Source organism: Ovis canadensis, chromosome 2 (assembly GCF_042477335.2).
Source record: "Ovis canadensis isolate MfBH-ARS-UI-01 breed Bighorn chromosome 2, ARS-UI_OviCan_v2, whole genome shotgun sequence".
In the NCBI taxonomy this organism is placed as follows: Eukaryota; Metazoa; Chordata; class Mammalia; order Artiodactyla; family Bovidae; genus Ovis; species Ovis canadensis.
In genome coordinates this window covers 53777034-53800253 of record NC_091246.1, presented here as the reverse complement: position 1 = coordinate 53800253, position 23220 = coordinate 53777034, and the positions used below count along the sequence as shown (strand labels likewise).

Here is a 23220-nt window from a genome sequence, read left to right as displayed (position 1 = left end):
GACTTTGGATAAGTTACTTAAACTCTCTGTTTTAGTTAATATGTAAAGTGGAAAGTTGTACACCCTACTGTAGTGTTTTTTCCAAACTGTAGGCACAATTAATTAGTCTTGAAACCAGCCAGAAAAGTATTATTTTGTGAGACTTTTGTTTCATAGCTTCAATTCTTTGGCCACCTGATGTGAAGAGCCAACTCTTTGGAAAAGACCCTGATGCTGGCAAAGATTGAGGGTAGGAGGAGAAGGGAACAACAGGGGATGAGATGACTGAATGAACATGGAGTTCATGAACATGGAGTTTAAGCAAACTCCAGGAGATCATGAAGTACAAGGAACCCTGGCATGCTGCAGTTCATGGGATTGCAGTCATTTAGCAACTGAACATACATATATACAAATGGATGTAAGCAGATGGGAACTTTGTTGCAATGTAAGACATGTTTCTTACTATAGGCTGGGTTAAAAAAAATTGAAAAACATTTTTCTATAATGTTGTTAAGATTAAGTGCCTACCATAGCTCCTGTTTTACAGATAGGCATTGAAACAAAGATGGCGTTGGAGAAATTCTAATGGAGTATTTTGGCTTTGTTGGATTTTGTTGTATTCATACAAATTTGGTCTTTATTCCAAGAGCTATGAAATTGAAAGCTGGTTTGCTACTTCAAAATTGTTATTGAGTATGGACAATTATTTCTTATTTAGTAAATTATTTGACACGTGAAGTTTTTTGACAAGTATTATTTTGGGAACTTATATGAACTATGATGCTGGAGAAGACTCTTGAGAGTCCCTCAGACAGCAAAATCAAACCAGTCAATCCTAAAGGAAATCAACCTTGAATATTCATTGGAAAGACTGATGCTGACAATGAAGCTCCAATACCTTGGCCACTTGATGTAAAGAGCCGACTTGTTGGAAAAGATCTTGATACTGGGAAATGGGGGTGATATAGGATGAGATGGTTGGATAGCATCATTGACTCAGTAGACATGAGTTTGAGCAAACTCTGGGAAATACTGAAGGACAAGGAAGCCTGGCGTGCTACAATCCGTGGGGTCGCAAAGAGTCAGACGCAACTTCAGTTCAGTTCAGTTCAGTCGCTCAGTCGTGTCTGAATCTTTGCAACCCCCTGAATCGCAGCACGCCAGGCCTCCCTGTCCATCACCAACTCCCAGAGTTCACTCAGATTCATGTCCATCGAGTCAGTGATGCCATCCAGCCATCTCATCCTCTGTCGTCCCCTTCTCCTCCTGCCCCCAATCCCTCCCAGCATCAGAGTCTTTTCCAATGAGTCAACTCTTCGCATGAGGTGGCCAAAGTACTGGAGTTTCAGCTTTAGCATCATTCCTTCCAAAGAAATCCCAGGGCTGATCTCCTTTAGAATGGACTGGTTGGATCTCCTTGCAGTCCAAGGGACCCTCAAGAGTCTTCTCCAACACCACAGTTCAAAAGCATCAATTCTTTGGTGCTCAGCCTTCTTCACAGTCCAACTCTCGCATCCATACATGACTACTGGAAAAACCATAGCCTTAACTAGACGGACCTTAGTCGGCAAAGTAATGTCTCTGCTTTTGAATATGCTATCTAGGTTGCTCATAACTTTTCTTCCAAGGAGTAAGTGTGTCTTAATTTCATGGCTGCAATCACCATCTGCAGTGATTTTGGAGCCCCCAAAAATAAAGTCTGACACTGTTTCTACTGTTTCCCCATCTATTTCCCATGAAGTGATGGGACCAGATGCCATGATCTTCGTTTTCTGAATGTTGAGCTTTAAGCCAACCTTTTCACTCTCCTCTTTCACTTTCATCAAGAGGCTTTTTAGTTCCTCTTCACTTTCTGCCATAAGGGTGGTGTCATCTGCATATCTGAGGTTATTGATATTTCTCCCAGCAATCTTGATTCCAGCTTGTGTTTCTTCTAGTCCAGCATTTCTCATGATGTACTCTGCATAGAAGTTAAATAAGCAGGGTGACAATATACAGCCTTGCCGTACTCCTTTTCCTATTTGGAACCAGTCTGTTGTTCCATGCCCAGTTCTAACTGTTGCTTCCTGACGTGCATACAGATTTCTCGAGAGGCAGGTCCGGTGGTCTGGTATTCCCATCTCTTGAATAATTTTCCACAGTTTGTTGTGATCCACACAGTCAAAGGCTTTGGCATAGTCAATAAAGCAGAAATAGATGTTTTTCTGGAACTCTCTTGCTTTTTTGATGATCCAGTGAATGTTGGCAATTTGATCTCTGGTTCCTCTGCTTTTTCTAAAACCAGCTTGAACATCAGGAAGTTCACGGTTCTCATATTGCTGAAGCCTGGCTTGGAGAATTTTGAGCATTACTTTACTAGCATGTGAGATGAGTGCAATTGTGCAGTAGTTTGAGCATTCTTTGGCATTGGCTTTCTTTGGGATTGGAATGAAAACTGACCTTTTCCAGTCCTGTGGCCACTGCTGAGTTTTCCAAATTTGCTGGCATATTGAGTGCAGCACTTTCACAGCATCATCTTTCAGGATTTGAAATAGCTCAACTGGAATTCCATCACCTCCACTAGCTTTGTTCATAGTGATGCTTTCTAAGGTCCACTTGGCTTCACATTCCAGGATGTCTGGCTCTAGATGAGTGATCACACCATCGTGATTATCCGGGGTGTGAAGAACTTAGCGACTGAATAATAACAACAGTGCAGTAGGTGGAAGTGTATGTTTATATGACCACTTGGAGTGCAATCTGGCAATACCTAGCAAAATTGAGACACATATACTTTATAATCTGGTGAATTCAAGTCCATGCATTTGGTCAGAGGAGACATGCAAGAGAATGTTCATTGCAGCATTATTTGCAATGGCAAGAATTTGGAAAGAATCTGAAAGTCTCACAGTAGAAGTCTGGATAAATAAATTATGATATGTTCATGAAATAGAATGCTAAACTAAGTTACATGAGTAAATCAAGCTTCACTATCAATAATGATAAATCTCAAACCAAAAAGTATAGGAAAGCAAGTTTGCAGATTCATTCAATATAATGCCATATGTTTAACATTTAGAAACATCCAAACAGTACTGTGTATTATTTATGGACACAAGTATATGTAGTAAAAAGTTTTTTGGACTGGAATGACACGTATTACTGTCAGGATAATGGATATTTAAAGGAAGGGAAGGAATAGGATTAAGTAGGTATTTTAATGTTATCTGTAATGTTTTATTAAATATTGAAAAGAAGATCTGAAGCAAATATACCAAAATGTTGAGATCTAGTCAGTCTAGCTGTTATGTATAGGTGTCGTCATAATTTGTTTCTGTATATTTAAAATATTTAAATAATACCATATTTCTTTATAAAATTTAATATACAATTCATGGTACATATTAAATACTCAATGGTATCTATTAAAAAATAGTACATTGTTTTGAGGTCCAGAGAACAATGAATCTTTTAGGAATTAGGGCTTAACCTACTTAGATGATTTTCCAGGATTTCTAGTAAAATGAAAATTTAGTTAGGTGTAGACATAGGTTTAAAAAAGCATAATTATTATGGTGGAATTATTGAGTGTTTCTATAATGCCGAGCTAGACATTTTTCTTTGTAAGCATGAATCTACCAACTTACTGTGCATGTTATTTGCCCATTGTAATCTAGGGTGAGTCACAGTGTTTGTGAGTACCCTTGAGAGGCTCCTGTGGTCTCTCAGATGGACTTTGTTGTAATTATGCTTCAGTGTGTCTCACCTTGGCTCCTGCCCTTATTGTGTTACAGATGTCCGCTGCTGAATCATCATGAGCAATTTCTTGAGGAAATTGCTTGAGGATCCTGGTTAACCAGTTTTAGCACTTATTCAAAGATCTGTCGTGCCAAGCATTGTGATCCTGCATTCCAGGTCCTCAGTGTGTGCTAATGCAGTGATATTGCATAGAACTTTTTGTGATGAAGAAAATATTCCACGTTGGTGCTCTTCAGCTTGGTGACCACTAGTCACCATGTAGCTATTGAGGTTTTGATTGTGGCTGGTACAACCTAGGACTGACTCCTAATTTTACTTAATTTTGATTACTTTAAATAATCACATATGGCTGTAGGCTATCGTATTAGACAGTTCATCTCTAGTCTTTTGAAAAGAATGCTAGGTTTGATTACTAGCACTGAATTTCCTGAGCCAGTTTTCCTGGATGTAAAAGGGGACTAATATTTCTTGTCCTAACCATCTCAGGGGATCCTAGAGAGAAGTTAAAGAATATATGAGACCATGTAAAGGAAAGATCAGTCATATGGGATTTTATGTGCAGTTGACCCTTGAACAACACAGGTTTGAACTGCTGGGGTTCACTATTTGTGGACTTTTTTTCAGTAGTGAATAATGTTGTACTACATGATTCACAGTTTTTATTTTCTTTTCTTTTATTTTTTTTGCCACACAGCATGCAGGATCTTAGTTCCCTGACCAGGAATGGAACCCATGCCCCCTGCAGTGGAAGCACAGAGTCTTCAGTGCTGGACTGCCAGGGAAGTCCCCACAATTTAAGTCCATGGATACCAAAGCACCCATAGAGACTGCAGACAGAACAACTGCATATGGGGAGCAATCTTGACTGTGCAGAGGGTCAGAGCCACTAGCTCTGGTGTTGTTCAATGGTCAGCTATATTAGGAGCCATAAAACTGCTGCTTATTTGACTGCAGTTCCACTTCTAGGGCTTTATCACATGAAAATACATTAAAAATTTTTATTTATTTATTTAGCCATGCCAGGTCTTAGTTGCAGCATGCAGGATCTTTAGTTGCAGCTTGTGAACCCTTAGTTGCAACATGTGGGATCTAATTCCCTAACCAGGGATTGAACTCAGGCCCCCTGCCCTGGGAGCCTGGAGTCTTAGCCACTGGACCATGAGGGAAGTCCCCAGGAAAATATATTTTTTATACATTCCTTATTATCTTTAAGGGTATCAGAGATTTTTACAGTTTTATTAGTTTGCTAGGGCTGCTGTAAAAACGTACTACAAACAAGGTGGCCTGAACAACAGAAGCTTGTTTCACGGTGTAAGTAGTAGATAACAACATGGTTCCTGCTTTCATGGAAGGCATAGACTAGTGGGTGAGGAGATGACAGGTGATCGGAAATAAATATGTAAATACAAATCGTCATAAATATTATAAAGAAAAAGAATTGGGAGTAAATAAGAGTTTCATTTTTGCAATGAATGGTTGAAGAAGGCCTCTCTGAAGTGTGGAGATTTCAACTAAAACTTAAAAGGTGAGAAGGAGCTATCTATAATCAGTAGACTGTTGGGATAGGATGGAAGAAGAGCCTTTCCAATAGAGGAAATGGACCTATTGGAAGGTCCTGTGGGTGAAAAGAGATTATAATATTCTAAGAATTGAAAGAAGGCCCAATGGTAGGCTAGAACAGAAGAGAATAAAGCTGCATACGTTGAAAAGTAAGCAGGCCCAGATCAGGCCACATTTTGATTGCCAATGGGCAACCATTGAAGGATCTAATTTACATTAAAAAAAATTGTGAGGTAGAGAGTACTCCAGTAGCATAGTGGTTGGGATTCTGGGCTTTCACTGGTGTGGATGGAGTTCAGTCCCTGGTCTGGGTCAAGAGGCGTGGGCCCCCCCAAAAAATCATGGGGAGAAGGCAATGGCAACCCACTCCAGTACTCTTGCCTGGAAAATGCCATGGACAGAGGGGCCTGGTGGGCTGCAGTCCATGGGGTTGCTAGGAGTCGGACACGACTAAGCGACTTCACTTTCACTTTTCACTTTCATGCATTGGAGAAGGAAATGGCAACCCACTCCAGTGTTCTTGCCTGGAGAATCCCAGGGACTGGGGAGCCTGGTGGGCTGCCGTCTGTGGGGTCGCACAGAGTCGGACACGACTGAAGCGACTTAGCAGCAGCAGCAGCAGAATGGGTGTAGAATACTTTAAAGAGGACAGGATTAAAAACTGGAAGCAAATTAGTAGTCTACTGCAATATACCAGGTGATATGAGGATGGCTTAGGCTAATGGAAATAGAGATCCAGAATAGTGGATTGATTTGCACACTGTTAAGTAGGTAAGATTGACAGGACTTGATAGGAAATGGAGGGTGACAAAGAAGGGATCCTTGAGGGTTGGTCCACAAATTTCTGTCTTAAGCAAGTGGATGATGGCAGTACTGTTTACTGAGGTACCAAAGATTTGGTGAAAGAACAGCCTTGGTGGGAGGATTAGTCAAGAATTCACTTGCAGAAATATTAGGTTTGAGAAACCTGGAAGACTGGTCTGCAGGTGGGCATTGGGAAATTGTAACCACAAAGATGGTATTTTAAAACCATGAGAGTAGATGATAATCATTTAGCGAGTGAGTGTAAAGCAAAACAAAGTATGAAAGCAAGTTCAAGGGAACTCCAACAATCTGAGGTCTTGGTAGAAATGATGACAAAGGAGACTGGAAAGGAGCCACCTCATATGCGGATACAAATCCACAGATGCCACGAAAGTCAGGATGAATCTGTTTCAAAGAGTGAGGAGTTAATGTGCAGTAGAGTCAGATGAGAACTGGAAAGTGTCTGTTGGGTTTGGTGGCATGGAGGTGACAGGCCTTGTTGAGAGCAGTTTCAGTGGGGTGGTGAGAGTAGAAGCCAGATTAGAATAGTTAAGAAGCAACGGGAGGTGGGGAGGCAGAGATGAATGTGTGTTGACAGTTCTCTTGTAGCACTTGTTCCCTGTTTGGATAATATGGCTGCTTCTCTGCTAGACTCAGTTCTTTAAGGGCACTGGTGATGTCATAGTTACTTTTCTGACCTCTCTTAAGACTTCCTCTTATACATAATTGACCCTCAATAAAATGTTGAGTGAATAAAACACCTTGTAGTTTCCACAGCATACTATCCATTTTACTTTATAGTTTTAATCTTACACTTTTGATTCTATGTATTATAAACATTTCTTTTGTAATGTGTAAATAAATATTTATAATATATGGATCAATATAATTTTGATCCTTCATGGCCTCTTATGATGTACATTTTTGGTTATTAAGAAAAATTTTTCATGTCCTATAGATTTTTTTTGGAGCATGCTCTTTTTCTTTTTTCATGAAACAGTTAATGATTTAAAAAAAGTATATACTTGCTATGTTCAGTTTATTCTACATTTGTGTAAAGCTGCTTCTTAGCCATCATTTCTAAAACTTGAAAGGGTAGGAAATGAAGGTGTTTTTATATTGTCATACCTATAAATGTTCTCTACCTTTCTAAGAATCTTGTCTAATTTTTTTTCTTGTATAGCCTCCATGATAACACTTAGCGGGTGTCTTTATCAACACAGTTATTCCTTTTCCACAGTCACTATTTTCTCTAAGCTGAATTCAAGTTTTGAGCTTTTGCTAGTTATTCCTCCATTGTAAGTATCTTCTCCTAAGTTTTGCCCACTTTACTCTTTTCCTTTCAGTGTTCTTTTGCTTTGAACATTTCTGTGCTCTCCCTTTATATGCTTTTCACTGTATTTAGGGATATTAAGAGAGTCACATCCAGCAGATTATTCAGGTTAATTATTGTTGAGTTCATGTCCGAATCTGTGACCCCATGGACTGCAGCACACCAGGCTCGTCTGTCCTCCACCATCTCCTGGAGCTTGCTTAAGTTCATGTCTGTTGAGTCAGTGATGCTATTTAACCGTCTCATCCCAGTAGCATGTTGGACACCTTCTGACCTGAGGCCTCATCTTCTGGTGTCATATCTTCTTGCCTTTTCATATTGTTCATGGGGTTCTCGTGACAAGAATACTGGAGTGGGTTGCCATTGTCTCCTCCAGTGGACCACAGTTTGTCAGAACTCTTCACCGTAACCTGTGTGTCTTGGGTGGCCCTGCACGGCAAGGCTCAGCTTCGTCGAGTTCTGCAACCCCTTTGTCACGACAAGGCTGTGATTCATGAAGGGGATACAGGTTAATACACGCTCTTTGTTCTTAGCCAGGGCTTCTGTCCTGATCCTGTATCTACTTTCTGCTTTCCTTTTTCAGTGAGCAAAGTAGGGAACTGAGGAAGTCTCAGCAACTGGTTTTTATCTTGCACCTTTAAATCCTAGAGCAGATCCAGGTGTAAGAAGCTACCTTGATTCCTTTCTTCTGGCGTTAGCACTGCTTATTTCCCTAGGACCACAAGGACTTCCTCCGAAAGAGGCATTATCAGTGCGATCTTGAAAGAGTACAGAGAGAATTACTGTTTTCCAGTCTCATAATTTTGTAGTTCCTTCAGTCTGCCTTCTTAGAAAAGCAGCACCAACCATCAAGTTGTGGGGATGAGTTATGAAATTAAGTCCATGAAAATAAAAAGTGAAAGCTAAGGAGCTCAGTTATAGTTTGGGAAATTGTGTTTAAGATGAGCCGAGGCAAACATCTGGGGGCTGAGCTGAGAATATCAGATCTTTTGCTGGTTTTGATTTTTTTTTTTTTTTTGAATGGTGACTACTGTAACCCTTCAAGGTCCTGGATACAAATTACATTGTTGATTTGATCTTAAAATTGGAGAATGTCATTCAGCTTTGATAGAGTCAAACAGAATCAGAGGCATTGACAGCACATTGGCTGGTGCAGCCATTCTAATACTAGATTGAGACTGAGACCCTTGAGGGTAGAGAGGGTATCTATTTCTGTGTTACTCGGCAAAGTGCCTGACAGTAGTCCCTCAATAAATATTGAAGGAATGAACCTGAAATGTAAAAGCATCTGTGTACCAGAGACTACTAATGCTCATCTACTCTGCCTTGGCTTTGGAAACTAATTCTTAATCCTTCACATACTTTATTTTCCCAGATCTTTTTCACCATCTCTGCATTGTAGTCCATGGGGTCACAAAAAGTCAGACATGACTTAGTGACTAAACAACAACAGCAACCTGTACTACTTAGTGCAAACACCATCATCTCTTGTCTAGACCATTGCAATAGCTATCCAATACACGTATTTTCTCATCCGTTTGTGCTCCCCTGAGGTACATTCTCCAAACAGTAATCAGAGCTGTCTTCTAAAAATGTAAATCAGATCATGTCACCCTCTACCCTGATCTTCCAATGGCTTCCCAGTGTGTATCTGTTGCTTTTTATTTGTTTCATTCTTGAGTTAGGAGAGCTGGCATTCTGATAACAAGAAATTCTTTTATATAATATTTCTACTCCCCCCTTCCCAGTACACACACACACACACACACAGAGGACATCATTAGCAGCAGTCAGAAAAGCTTCAAAAGAGAGGTACAAATACATTTTAAAAACCCAGATCCAATTAAAACATCCGTGTAAAGTCAGTAAACCTTTCCAACCCTCTCATCCTCAGTAAAGCCCTCTAGTATATACCTGTCGCATAATGGTGCCACCTACTGAACCCTTCCTAAGCTTCTTCCATTCAAAATGGAGGAAGCTAACAAGGACACCTTCTGGAAAAATACCTGTACTCTCCAGACCAGGAGAATGACAACCTACCATGGTGATAAAGAATATAGATAGGTCTTTAAGTTGAACTGCCTGAGTTTGAGCCCCTGCGCTTTTACTTACTATGTAACCTGAGCAAATTGGCTAAACATCTCCAAAACACTGTTTCCTTATGTATAACATGAAAATAATACCACTGCTTATCTCACAGAGTTTCTGTGGAGATGAAGCCAGCATTTAAGGGATTAAGTGGCACTGTGTTTTCAAAAAGTGTTAGTTGTAGTTATTGTTTTCACTGATCTCACTGTCATCACTATAATCCTATTCTATTCCAATGTCTTGTATTTATCGCCATTGTAGCATTTGTGTTGTAACTATTTCTACATCTACTTTCCCATAGACTTTAAGAGACCCATTTTTATTATTTGTGTATTTAAACAATTTATTTTTAGTTGGCTGTGTCAGGTCTTTGTTGTGGCGTGTAGGAGCTTCGATTTTCTTTGCGGCATGTGGGATCTTCAGTTGCAGCATGTAGACTCTTAGTTGTGGCATGTAGGATCTAGTTCCCTGACCAGGGCTTGGACCCAGGCCCCCTGCGTTGGTGGCGTGGAGTCCTAGCCACTGGACCACCAGGAAAGTGCCAATAGACCTGTTTTTAAATTTATATTCCACTTATATATAAAGGAGATCAGCCCTGGGATTTCTTTGGAGGGAATGATGCTAAAGCTGAAACTCCAGTACTTTGGCCACCTCATATGAAGAGTTGACTCATTGGAAAAGACTCTGATGCTAGGAGGGATTGGGGGCAGGAGGAGAAGGGGACAACAGAGGATGAGATGGCTGGATGGCATCACCGACTCGATGGACGTGAGTTTGAGTGAACTCCAGGAGATGGTACTGGACAGGGAGGCCTGACATGCTGCGATTCATGAGGTCGCAAAGAGTCGGACACGACTGAGCAACTGAACTGAAAGTGAAAGAAAGTGAAGTCACTCAGTCGTGTCCGACTCTTTGCGAGCCCATGGACGGTAGCCTACCAGGCTCCTCTGTCCATGGGATTTTCCAGGCAATAGTACTGGAGTGGATTGCCATTTCCTTCTCCAGGGGATCTTCCTGACCCAGGGATCGAACCCAGGTCTCCCGCATTGTAGACAGACGCTTTACCATCTGAGCCACCAGGGAACTGAACTAATATATACTAGTGCCAAATATACTTGATGCACAATGTACATTTGGGTTAATCTGAATAAAGATTAATGTTTGAGAGCCTCTAAATTAGTGGGCCTTTGTACAGAGAACACAGGCTTACAAAGTCTGGATAAAACATAAGCAACTTCTAATACTGCCTCCTAAGATCTAGTGGAATAAAAGGGGATGATTCCTTTGCCATCTATGAAAATGGAGGGTTTTGTTTTGTTTTGTTATATATGTCAACCTCAAAGAAGGATGGGTAGAATTCTTCCCATAGCTTTTGGGTCCCCAAAGAACCTCAGTCCTTCAACCGTTAGTTCTATTGTCTCTAACTGTCCCAGAGAAATGGACATTGATCCTTCTGTTTTACGGGGCCAAGTAGATGTGGCCTTTACCCTTTTTTTTTGTTTGTTTTGGACCATGCTGTGTGGCATGTGGAGTTTCCCAACTAGGGATTGAATTCATGCACCCTGCATTGGAAGTGAAGAGTCTTAACCACTAGACCACCAGGGGAAGTCCCTGGAGTTTACTCTTTAACGTGTTTATGCATCCAAGGATTGGGCACGGATAACCCATTACTCCTAAAAATATGTAAGTAAAAGCCAATACCATGTTTATATTTTAGGTGTAGCCCTGGGTCGGGAAGATTCCCTGGAGGAGGAAATGGCACCCCACTCCAGTATTCTTGCCTGGAGAATCCCATGGATGGAGGAGCTTGGTGGGCTACGTCCATGGGTTGCACAGAGTCGGACACGACTGAGCCACTTCACTTCACTTTCACTGGCATCTAAACTCAAAACTGCCTTATTACAATTACATTGCATCAATCAATTTTATATGTAAGGCTCATGTTTTCTAATTATGTGAAAGAATTGGTAGTTACCAAATTGGTTACCAAAGAAAGTCTTGTTGCAAAGAAGTACTTATGGTATTTGTTTGGGGGAGGGGAGTGTATGTTTCAAAAAAGGAATTGTCTCATGAGCTAAAAAAGAATTTTGGCCTTAAAGAGTTTTTGCCCATTATAGGAGTTAAGATTTTGGTGTGAATAACTCCCAAGGGGAGATAGAAAGCAAGAGGTGAATATAAACTGCTGTAACAATTTGGAGCAAGGATGCTATTTTTGACTAACAGTATGTTGGAAAAAATTTGGGAAATTTAGTAAGAGATAGTATTAGTGTTTGATGTTGAAGAATGAGTATTTAAACATGTGGAAATGAAATGTTTTGTGAATGTCCTTATTAAGGACAAGAGTCATATGTTTATTAACAGATTTTCTTTTTTGTACAATTTACTTTCTTCCATTTTTTGATAATAGTATTAACAGTCATCATCTTAGCTAACATTTATTGACTGCCTACTATGTGCCAGAATCTAAGTGTTTTACCTTTATTAACTTAATCCTCATATATCTGTTATCTGTATTTTAACTTTTTTCTGCTTTGCTCATTCCTGCCAGACATTGCTTCTTTTTTTAAAAAAAATTTGATCAAAATTCTATGCATGTATAGTTTAAAGGGTCAGGCAGTAAGGTACTATACATTTTGTTAGGGCAAACAGCAGTCTCCCTTCCTTCCCACTAGAAGTTTCTTTAAGGAGACCTTATTTTTTAAGGTTTTTAAAATTAAAAAAAAACTTTTTTTTGGCCATGTTTTGCAGCATGCAGGATTTTAGTTCTCCGACCAAGATTTGAACCCAGGCCTTCACTGTTGCTGTTTTCTGTCCCCACTCTTTAGCTTCCAACCGTAATCAAACTACCAGAGATCCCTCAAGTGCGCTGTTTTTTCCCTCACTTCTGAAGATGCATAAAGAATAAAGATATGAAGATAAATCAAATGTAAGCTTAGCCTTGTGAAAACCAGCCAAGCCACACAACTAGGTTTCCTGGGAAGAAGAGAAATCAGTTCCTCAAGAGAATAGAGTTTACTTGGGGAACTAAAAGATTCAGGATGCATGCAGTCATAATAAACAGGCCATCTTGTTACTGCTTGAACCTCAGAAATTTGTCAGTGTGGAATGGAGACATAATAATTGTTTGGTTTTTCTCTTTATTTATTTATTTATTCTACTTTTGTTCTCACTTTTCTCAGACTTGTCTGTGTGTTCACATTTCTCTCCTCCAAGTGAGATGCTGATTGATTTGGTCAGTCACTATCCCTTATGCTTACTTCTAGCATAGTTTTTCTTTCACAACATCTGTTGAACAGCTAGCTGTGTAGTTTACTGATTGACTGCCCTTGGGGCTGATGATCACTATTTAATTAAAGAGGGACAGGATGATGGAGTCATGTTGTAGATGTAGGTACTTAAATACATGAAGAACTGCACTGAGTTGCTTTCCTTTGCTCAGGGTCAGTGATACAGTGTTTATTTTAGCAAGGCACCTAGAGCAGGATGGACTCCTTTTCATAGGTGAATGCCACGTAGCTGGGTATAGAATCCTTGGATTGCCATTTTTGGGGTCATTTTGTCTTGAGAAGAATGTCAATAGATGGTGCTTTTCACTAAAATATTTTTAGGTACTCATCCCTTCTTTTTTCATTAATCTTATCTGATAACCTTGAGCTCTTTCTTCATCTGAAGAAAACTTTCTTCTGTATTTGAATATTACTTCTGTTCCATTTGTTCCTGTATCATTTTTTAGGAACTCAAGTTATTCATGTGTTAGAGCTCTGCTACTGTCTATCTCTCCTTTCCCCTCACCTCTTACAGTTTTCTTAATCTTTCATTTTTTTTTCTTTTTCATTCATGGAGAATTTCTTAAATTTCTTCTTTAAATCATCATTTCAGTTTCTTCAGTGTTGAAAGGCCTCTTCTCTGTATATGTCTAATGAATTTTTTGGTAATTTCCCTCTTTCTTTTCTTTCAGTTTTAATTTTTATTATTACTTTATTCTTTTTCTTTTTCTGGCTACAGCATGGCTTGTAGGATTTCAGTTCCTCGACTAGGCATCAAACATAGGCCATGGCAGTGAAAGCCTGGAATCCTAACCACTAGGCCACCAGGGAATTCCTGATAATTTTTCTTGTTTGCCTTAATATTCTTATCTCACTGAGCTGTTTTTTTTATAGATCTGTCTCTTAGGAGACTTCCTTATTATTTTAGTCTTTCATTTTTCTTTTGTGACTCTATGTTTTAAATACTTAGAAGCTGTGAAATACTGCCTATTTTTTTTTTTTTTTTGCAATACGTAATTTTAAGTGTTACTTTTGAGTGCTGTTTTCTTATTTTTCTTGTTTTAGAATCATTTCATGATCTTCTTAAAAACAGTTAAAAATTTGTTTCCACCCAAGAATAATGAGATAGTCATTCATATGTAGCTTTTTTCCCCCTCTAGAAACAGGATATTTCCTAAATGGCCTCATTCTCCATTTCCTGTTAGAAGCCTCCACTTAGATTTTCACAAAGGGCCCTGGTTGCCAGTTAAGTGAGCCAGCACCCTCAGGAAATGAGGAGTAGCCTTGGCTGGAAATCATCCTAGTAGGGGAAATTTCTCATTGTGTAGAGTTTTTATTTGGCAAAGCTGCTATATCAGGTTCAGATCTGGTATGGCCACACTGCTGCTTTGTATCAGAATAGTCCTGGCTTCTCCTAAAGAATGGGTCTGCTCCTGTAGCTACCTTTGTTGCACTAGAAAATGGTCTGCCACTTGATAGTTGGTCATAAAGGAGAGGGAAGGAAAAGGACATCTTGCTAACCAGTCAGAATGCCTGAGTCAACTCCTGTGTTTAGTTGTTTGAGAGCTGACACGGCTGGTGCATCTTTACATCCAGTTCAGTTCAGTTCAGTCACTCAGTCGTGTCCGACTCTTTGTGACCTCATGAACCAAGCATGCCAGGCCTCCCTGTCCATCACCAACTCTCGGAGTCTACCTGAACCCATGTCTATTGAGTTGGTGATGCCATCCAACCATCTCATCCTCTGTTGTCCCCATCTCCTCCTGCCCTCAATCTTTCCCAGCATCAGGGTCTTTTCAAATGAGTCAGTTCCTCACATCAGGTGGCCAAAGTATTGGAGTTTCAGCGTCAACATCAGTCCTTCCAATGAACACCCAGGACTGATCTTTAGGATGGACTGGTTGGATCTCCTTGCAGTCCAAGGGACTCTCAAGAGTCTTCTCCATCGCCACAGTTCAAAAGCATCAATTCTTCGGCACTCAGCTTTCTTTATAGAAGCTCTCACATCCATTCATGACTACTGGAAAAACCATAGCCTTCACTAGACGGACCTTTGTTGACATAGTAATGTCTCTGCTTTTTAATATGCTTGTCTAGGTTGGTCATAACTTTCCTTCCAAGGAGTAAGTGTCTTTTAATTTCATGGCTACAGTCACCATCTGTAGTGATTTTGGAGCCCCCCAAATTAAAGTCAGCCACTGTTTCCACTGTTTCCCCATCTATTTCCCATGAAGTGATGGGACTAGATGCCATAATCTTAGTTTTCTGAGTGTTGAGCTTTAAGCCAACTTTTTCACTCTCTTCTTGGCTCTTTAGTTCTTCACTTCATAAGGATGGTGTCATCTCCATATCTGAGGTTATTGATATTTCCCCCAGCAATCTTGATTCCAGCTTGTGTTTCTTCCAGTCCAGTGTTTCTCATGATGTACTCTGCATATAAGTTAAATAAGCAGGGTGACAATACACAGCCTTGACATACTTTTTTTCCTATTTGGAACCAGTCTGTTGTTCCATGTCCAGCTGTAAACATATAATACACCATAATAATTGCAACTATATTAAAAATACATACTGTACCAGATTGAAAACAGAACAGTAGGATTATATGATTTCTGTCTTTTAAAATGTTAAAGAAAGAAAGAAAGAAAGAAAGAAAGTGAAGTCGCTCAGTCATGTCTGACTCTTTGCAACCCCACGGACTGTAGCCTACCAGGCTCCTCTGTCCATGGGATTTTCCAGGCAGTAGTACTGGAGTGGATTGCCATTTCCTTCTCCAGGGGATCTTCCCGACCCAGGGATCAAACCCGGGTCTCCCTCATTGTAGACAGGCACTTTACCATCTGAGCCACCAGGGGTATTTAAAGTGTTAACTTTTTAGCAAAAAGGAAATGGTGGTTATCATATTTGACAAGTGACACTTCTTTAATGCTAGATTTTAAAATAGGAGGTTGCAAACAGGGGAACTAGTGCTATAAGGCTTTGGGAATTATTTCATGAGAAGGACAAAGTAGAACAAGGCAGGTTAGCCATTCCCAGTGCCTGCGGAACCAGGTCAGTGGTTGTAGAGTCAGTGTGAATAGGATTATTTCCTATAATCTCAAGAGTGCCAGTTGTAGATTTGATTCTTCAGCAAGGTCAGAGAAACTCAGGAACTGAAGTTCTAGTGTTTTTGAGCATTAAGCATGGTGCAAATAAAAAAAGAAACACTCTCTTATTTTTACTTTTAATTGTAAACATCCTGGAGCCAAATGCTCTGCCTGTGCATTCTCTCTCTCTCTCTCTCTTTTTTTAAATTTATTATTTATTTATTTGGATGTACCAGGTCTTAGTTGCAGCATTTGAACTCTTAGTTTCGGCATGTGGGGTCCAATTCCCTGACTAGGGATTGAACCCAGACCCCTACATTGGGAGCACAGAGTCCTAGCCACTGGACCACAACGAAAACCCCTGAATTTTCTGTTATCTCTGACTTCCAGAATTTTCATATTGGTGGAGTCTTAAAGAGCTTGTGTTCAATTATGATTATCTCTTTTTTGCACATTTTACTTTTTGCTTTTCATACCTATTAGTATCGTGGAATTAGATGATAAGGAGGGATTGTGTGCTGTAGCTGGAGCTCCTCTCAGCTTTGACTCTGAAAAAACTACCTTGAAATTAACTTCATATTTAGACAGGTAACAAGTTTGTTGATCAGTCTGTTATGTTTTAACATCGCTTTCAAATGATGTGACCAACAAGGCCTTAATTTCCAAAATATAAAACAGGTAATACAACTTAGTTTAAAAAAAACAAAAACAATCAACCAATAACACAATAAAAACAGGCAGAAGATCTAAAGAGACATTTCTCCAAAGAAGACAGGCACATGAAAACATGCTCAACGTCACTAATTATTAAAGAAATGCAAATTAAAAGTACAATGAGGTATCACCTTACACTGGTCAGAATGGCCATCATTAAAAAGTCTACAAATAACAAATGCTGGAGAGGGTGTGGAGAGAAGGGAACCTTCCTGCACTGTTGGTGGCAATGTAAATTGGTGCAGTCGCTATGGAAAACAGTATGGAAATGGCAACCCCCTCTAGTATTCTTGCCTGGGAAATCCCATGAACAGAGGAGCCTAGCTGGTTACAGTCCATGGGATCTCAAAGAGTAGGACATGACTGAGCTCACACACACACACACACACACACACACACAATAGCCTGTCATGAAAAAGAATATGAAGATATATATATAACCTAATTACTTCACTGTACACCAGCAACTAACACAACATTGTAAATCAACTATACTTCAGTCAAAAAAAGAGCACCTGGGGTAGGAGTTAACTTCACTACTTTTAAAGTCATCTATTGAGTTTTTAAATTTTGGTTACTGTAGTTTTTAGTTCTAAAACTGACACTTGGTTCTTCTTTATATCTTTCATTTCCTTGCCAAGTTCAGTTCAGTTGCCCAACTGTGTCTGACTCTTTGCCACCCCATAGACTGTAGCACGCCAGGCCTCCCTGTCCATTGCCAACTCCCAGAGTTTACTCAAACTCATGTCCGTTGAGTCGGTGATGCCATCCAGCCATCTCATCCTCTGTTGTCCCCTTCTCCTCCCACCTTCAATCTTTCCCAGCATCAGGGTCTTTTCAGATGAGTCAGTTCTTCACATCAGGTGGTCAAAATACTGGAGTCCTAGCTTCAGCATCAGTCCTTCCAATGAATAGTCAGGACTGATTTCCTTTAGGATGGACTGGTTGGATCTCCTTGCAGTCCAAGGGACTCTCAAGAGTCTTCTGCAACACCAGAGTTCAAAAGCATCAATTCTTCAGCACTTAGCTTTCTTTATAGTCCAGCTCTCATATCCATACATGACTATTGGAAAAACCATAGCTTTGACTAGATGGACCTTTGCTGGCAGAGTAATATCTCTGCTTTTTAATATGCTGTCTAGGTTGGTCATAACTTTTCTTCCAAGAAGCAAGCATCTTTTAATTTCATGGCTGCAGTCACCATCTTCAGTGATTTTGGAGCCCAAGAAAATAAAGCCTGTCACTTTATTTAATAAACTCTTTGCCAAGAGTTTCCAGCTTTTCATTTATTCGGTTCAATTACAGATATGTTCGTAAGTATTCATTGAAGCATCTTTATGATGTCTGTTCTAAAATCCTCATCAGATAATTTCAACCCTCCTGTCATCTCAGTTTTAGCACCTGATTTTATTTATTTATGTATTTTTTAAAAATTGGTTTGCTTAAAACTGCAGGTACATTTTGGAGAAAAGAATTGGTCAGAACAGCTAAAGAAGCCTGGAAAGCAGAGAGCTCCTTTTGTTTCACTTAGTTTGTTTGCTCCTAATCTTTTCTTGTTTGCAGTGAAGTCAACCCCTACCCCAGGTGCTCTTTTTTTTTTTTTAATGAAGTATCAGGAATATTATAACATTATAGAGTATTTGATATTTAAGTATGCACATATATTTTTATTACAAATAAGAAATAAAATGGGTATCAAATTTAGTATAGTATTCTAAGGTTAAAGTAGTGACAGCTGAAACAGTCTTTGTTACTCTCTAGGTATTAATATAAAAATTCAGAATAAATTAGTAAAACTAGGCCTTCAGAATTCTGAGGATTTTATTTTTCAAGTAACACCAAGCACAATTTGATGTTTCTTTAAAAGTGAATTTCCATGTTGTTTTTGCCAAAATCTGTTGCATGTAACTTGATCATCAGAACACTGCAATTTATGAAAATAGTTAATTTTTAAATGGTAATTGGAATATTTTATGTCTCAGTGTCCTTCCACATCATTTCTTTTATCTCCTCTTCACCTCATTTTACAGAAACTGGCATCCGGTTCCATCACTTCATGGGAAATAGATGGGGAAACAGTGGAAACAGTGCCAGACTTTATTTTTTGGGGCTCCAAAATCACTGCAGATGGTGATTGCAGCCATGAAATTAAAAGACGCTTAACTCCTTGGAAGAAAAGTTCTGACCAACCTAGATAGTATATTCAAAAGCAGAGACATTACTTTGCCAACTAAGGTCTGTCTAGTCAAGGCTATGGTTTTTCCAGTAGTCATGTATGGATGTGAGAGTTGGACTGTGAAGAAGGCTGAGCACCGAAGAATTGATGCTTTTGAACTGTGGTGTTGGAGAAGACTCTTGAGAGTCCCTTGGACTGCAAGGAGATCCAACCAGTCCATTCTGAACGAGATTTCTTTGGAAGGAACGATGCTAAAGCTGAAACTCTAGTACTTTGGCCACCTCATGCGAAGAGTTGACTCATTGGAAAAGACTCTGATTTTGGGAGGGATTGGGGGCAGGAGGAGAAGGGGACAACAGAGGATGAGATGGCTGGATGGCATCACTGACTTGATGGACGTGAGTCTGAGTGAACTCCGGGAGTTGATGATGGACAGGGAGGCCTGGCGTGCTGCGATTCATGGGGTCGCAAAGAGTCGGATACGACTGAGCGAGTAAACTGAACAGATCGACAAAAATCTTCATTTTCTAGAACAAATGTAGTTTTCATTTCTATCTGAAAACCTTGAGGCCTAAGGTTTTTATGCTTTTTGTCTAAGGGTCTATTTAATGAACCGGATAAGGCAATGGCACCCCACTCCAGTACTCTTGCCTGGAAAATCCCATGGCCGGAGGAGCCTGGTAGGCTGCAGTCCATGGGGGTTGCTATGAGTTGGACACAACTAAGTGACTTCACTTTCACTTTTCACTTTCATGCATTGGAGAAGTAAATGGCAACCCACTCCAGTGTTCTTGCCTGGAGAATCTGAGAGACGGAGGAGCCTGGTGGGCTGCTGTCTATGGGGTCGCACAGAGTTGGACACGACTGAAGTGACGTAGCAGCAGCAGCTATATAATGAACAGTGTCAAAGCCAAGTCTAGAATCAAGAACTCCCAGTTCCTAGACATTAGCAGCTGTGGCTTTTGCACCACTGCTATCTAGGCTTAATGTTGCTTTTTAAGAGATATCATTGAAATATTGGAAAACACTGAGTTTTTAGGTGCTGTATATTCATAATGATAAACACTTAAAAAAACACATTTTCCTCTGACTGTGATTTCTCTCAAAAGCCTAGAGAAGACCCTGAATTAGCAATATTTCCATCCAATTCCTGAGATACCTGTTGAGCAAAGACCATATAGTTAGTCTATTTAAATAGACAAAATAAGCTTAAGACAAATGAGTAAAAGCAGAATTTTGCAGATATAAAGTAGGGGAAAAATGTACATCCGTTCAGTTCAGTCTCTCAGTAGTGTCCAACTCTTTGCAACCCCATGAATTGCAGCACACCAGGCCTCCCTGTCCATCACCAACTCCCAGAGTTCACTCAGACTCATGTCCATCGAGTCAGTGATGCCATCCAGCCATCTCATCCTCTGTTGTCCCCTTCTCCTCCTGCCCCCAACCCCTCCCAGCATCAGAGTCTTTTCCAATGAGTCAGCTCTTCGCATGAGGTGGCCAAAGTACTGGAGTTTCAGCTTTAGCATCATTCCTTCCAAAGAAATCCCAGGGCTGATCTCTTTCAGAATGGACTGGTTGGATCTCCTAGCAGTCCAAGGGACTCTCAAGAGTCTTCTCCAACACCACAGTTCAAAAGCATCAATTCTTCGGTGCTCAGCTTTCTTCGAAGTCCAGCTCTCGTATCCATACATGATCACTGGAAAAACCATAGCCTTGACTAGACGGACCTTTGTTGGCAAAGTAATTAATAAAACAAATTCAGTGAGAACAACAACATTGGTAATGTTAGGAAAAAGCATTTTTATTAGTAGATGATCTAACCTGCATGAATTTCCCTTTGATATGCACAGTGTTTTGCAGATGTATGTGCATTTTCTGGAGAGCAGGTGTGTAGCTTTTGTTAAATTATCAGAGGAGTCTGTGATTTTAAAAAGGTGGACTTTCTTATAATACAGTGATGGGAGAGAAGGCATATTGGTGCAGTTTCCTTGAGGAGTACATGATGATAAAAATGATGTGCAATGCCTGGGCGAAATTAAAAAGGAACAAAACATGTCCATCTCATTTCTGGACTTTCCTGGTATCCTCTCTTCTCCCTTAGGCTGTTTTTCCAAAGCAGAAGATCCAGAAAGATTTATTCTTGAAGAACTTAAATAGGAAAAGTTCTGGATTTAGGATACTGTTAAGTCCCTTGTTTTAGCCTTGTGCCCGACCAGCCCCCAGGACCTGGTACTCAAACTCTTAGAGATTTTGTGGTCTAATGGACTCTGCCTCTCATTGGACTGAAATACTGCTCTGTGCCTTTTTAGAAAATGTTGTTCCTTCTTTTCTTTGCTTGTCTATGTTTTATCCATTTCCTTAATCTCAGTTCTGCTTCTGTCTATTTGATAACGTCTTTGATTATTAATCCCAGCCTTACTCATCTGTCCTTTCTCTTTGGCACATTTTATCTTAACATTACATTTTGGTTTACATTACATTTATATTTACGTTAAGTTGAGTTACATGATTAGCACTTTTCCTCCATGTGCTTGCATTGTTTTTGCTGTTTCTCTCACCTGCCTTAGGGTATGGATGATGTTTTTTTCTTTTTTCTTCTCCTCTTCCTTCTCCTGTAGCTGCCTCTGTGGCTGCATTCTTGTGAAATGGAAAGAACTAGACACAGAGTCAGAAGACCTGAATCTTTTATCTGGCTCCATTATTTAATCCATGTGATGTTCCCAGTTGATTCTTAATGTGACTCAGCCACATAATCTCTCTGAGCTCAAGTTTCTCCTTACCTATAAAACGGAGATTAAAAGGGGAAATTGACATAAAACCCCAACATCCGTTAACAGGAATGGTCCATTTTGGTGTTCTGATATAATTGGATGCAAACGGTTGTCTTTCAGAACTCTACTACTTTGAACATTCATGCTCTTCTACTGCAGAGAAGGCAATGGCAACCTACTCCAGTACTCTTGCCTGGAAAATCCCGTGGATGGAGGAACCTGGTGGGCTACAGTCCATGGGGTCGCTAAGAGTTGGGCACAACTGAGCGACTTCACTTTCACTTTTCACTTTCATGCATTGGAGAAGGAAATGATAACCCACTCCAGTGTTCTTGCCTGGAGAATCCCAGGGACAGGGGAGCCTGGTGGGCTGCCGTCTATGAGGTCACACAGAGTTGGACACGACTGAAGCAACTTGGCAGCAGCAGCAGCAGCTCTTCTACTGGAATCCTAACTTTTCTGCAACTTTCTCTAACCAGCCATGCATCTTTGTTTCAGCCCCTCAAGATTCAGGTTGGGAGCGTGTGATTGCTATACCTCTATCTGTTGTCTTTGACTTCTTTTTTTCCCCTCCCCCGTTCTTTTTTATTTTTGTTATTTATTTATTTATTACCCCCCTGCCCCCCACCTTTGACTTTTGCAGTGAGTTGTAAGGTTCTGCTTCCCCCCTCTTTCAGGATTTCTTCAGAAGAGGGAGAGTATTTTGATACTAGGGAGCCCAGAGGACAAATAGCCACCTCATGCATTTAATGCGGTATTTGTTTTTCGTTTAACACCATTTTGTGCATAGTTGTTTCAATCTATAATTCCCTGATGACATATGATGTTGAACATCTTTTCATATGATTACTTGCCATCGGTGTATCTTTTTTGGCGAGGTGTCTGTTAAGGTCTTTTGCCCATTTTAAAATCAGATAGTGTGTTTTCTTATTTAGTTTTGAGTTTTTTATATATTTTGAATAACAGTCCTTTATCATATGTGTCTTTTGCAAAATACGTGTCTATAGCTTGTTTTCTCATTCTCCTTGTCTTTTACAGAGCAGTTTTTAATTTTAATGAAGTCCAGCTTATCAGTTATTTCTTTCATAAATTATTCCTCTTACAACTAAAAAATCCATCACATGCCCTAGATTTATCTAGATTTTTTCTCTTATGTTATTTTCTAGGAGTTTTATGTTTTACTTTGTGTCTGTGATCTGTTTTGAATTAACTTTCATGAAGGTCTTTGTCTAGATTCATTTTTTTATATGTTAATATCCATTTGGCCTAGCCCCATTTGTTGAAAAAACTATCATTGCTCCGTTTTATTGCCTTTGCTCCTTTGTTTAAAGATTGGTTGATTACATTTTCATGAGCCTATTTCTAGCTCTCTATTCTGTTCCATTGATTTGTTTGTCTCTTCTTTTCCTAAGACTATATTGTCTTAAATACTATTAACTGTATAAAAAGTCAGTGTTGGGTAGTGTCAATCCTCTAAATTTGTTCTTTTACTTTGATATTAAGTTGGCTATTCTGAGTCTTTTTCCTCTCCATATAAACTTTAGAATCAGTTTATCTGTATCTACAAAGTAACTTGCTAGAATGTTGATTAGGATTCATTTCAAGTTAAGTTTTACATATGGCATGAAGTAAGGATAATATGTGTTATTTTACTATAATTTATATCATTACACAGTATATTTTATGCTATTCTTGGATATAT

At 39.7% G+C, this 23220-nt stretch overlaps 1 protein-coding gene across 3 annotated transcripts in view; it reads left to right on the top strand.

Annotated features, from left to right (window-relative positions):
• The window catches only part of UNC13B (unc-13 homolog B), a 227442-nt gene that overhangs the window by 22987 nt on the left and 181235 nt on the right, over positions 1–23220 (top strand). The window contains exon 1 of one of the 3 annotated variants that reach the window (XM_069576257.1): positions 11034–11188. The exons of the other annotated variants lie outside the window; for them this stretch is intronic. The gene's annotated coding sequence lies outside the window, so the exon portion shown is untranslated. Of the gene's footprint in view, positions 1–11033; positions 11189–23220 lie in introns of those variants that run through there. 3 annotated transcript variants of the gene reach the window in all.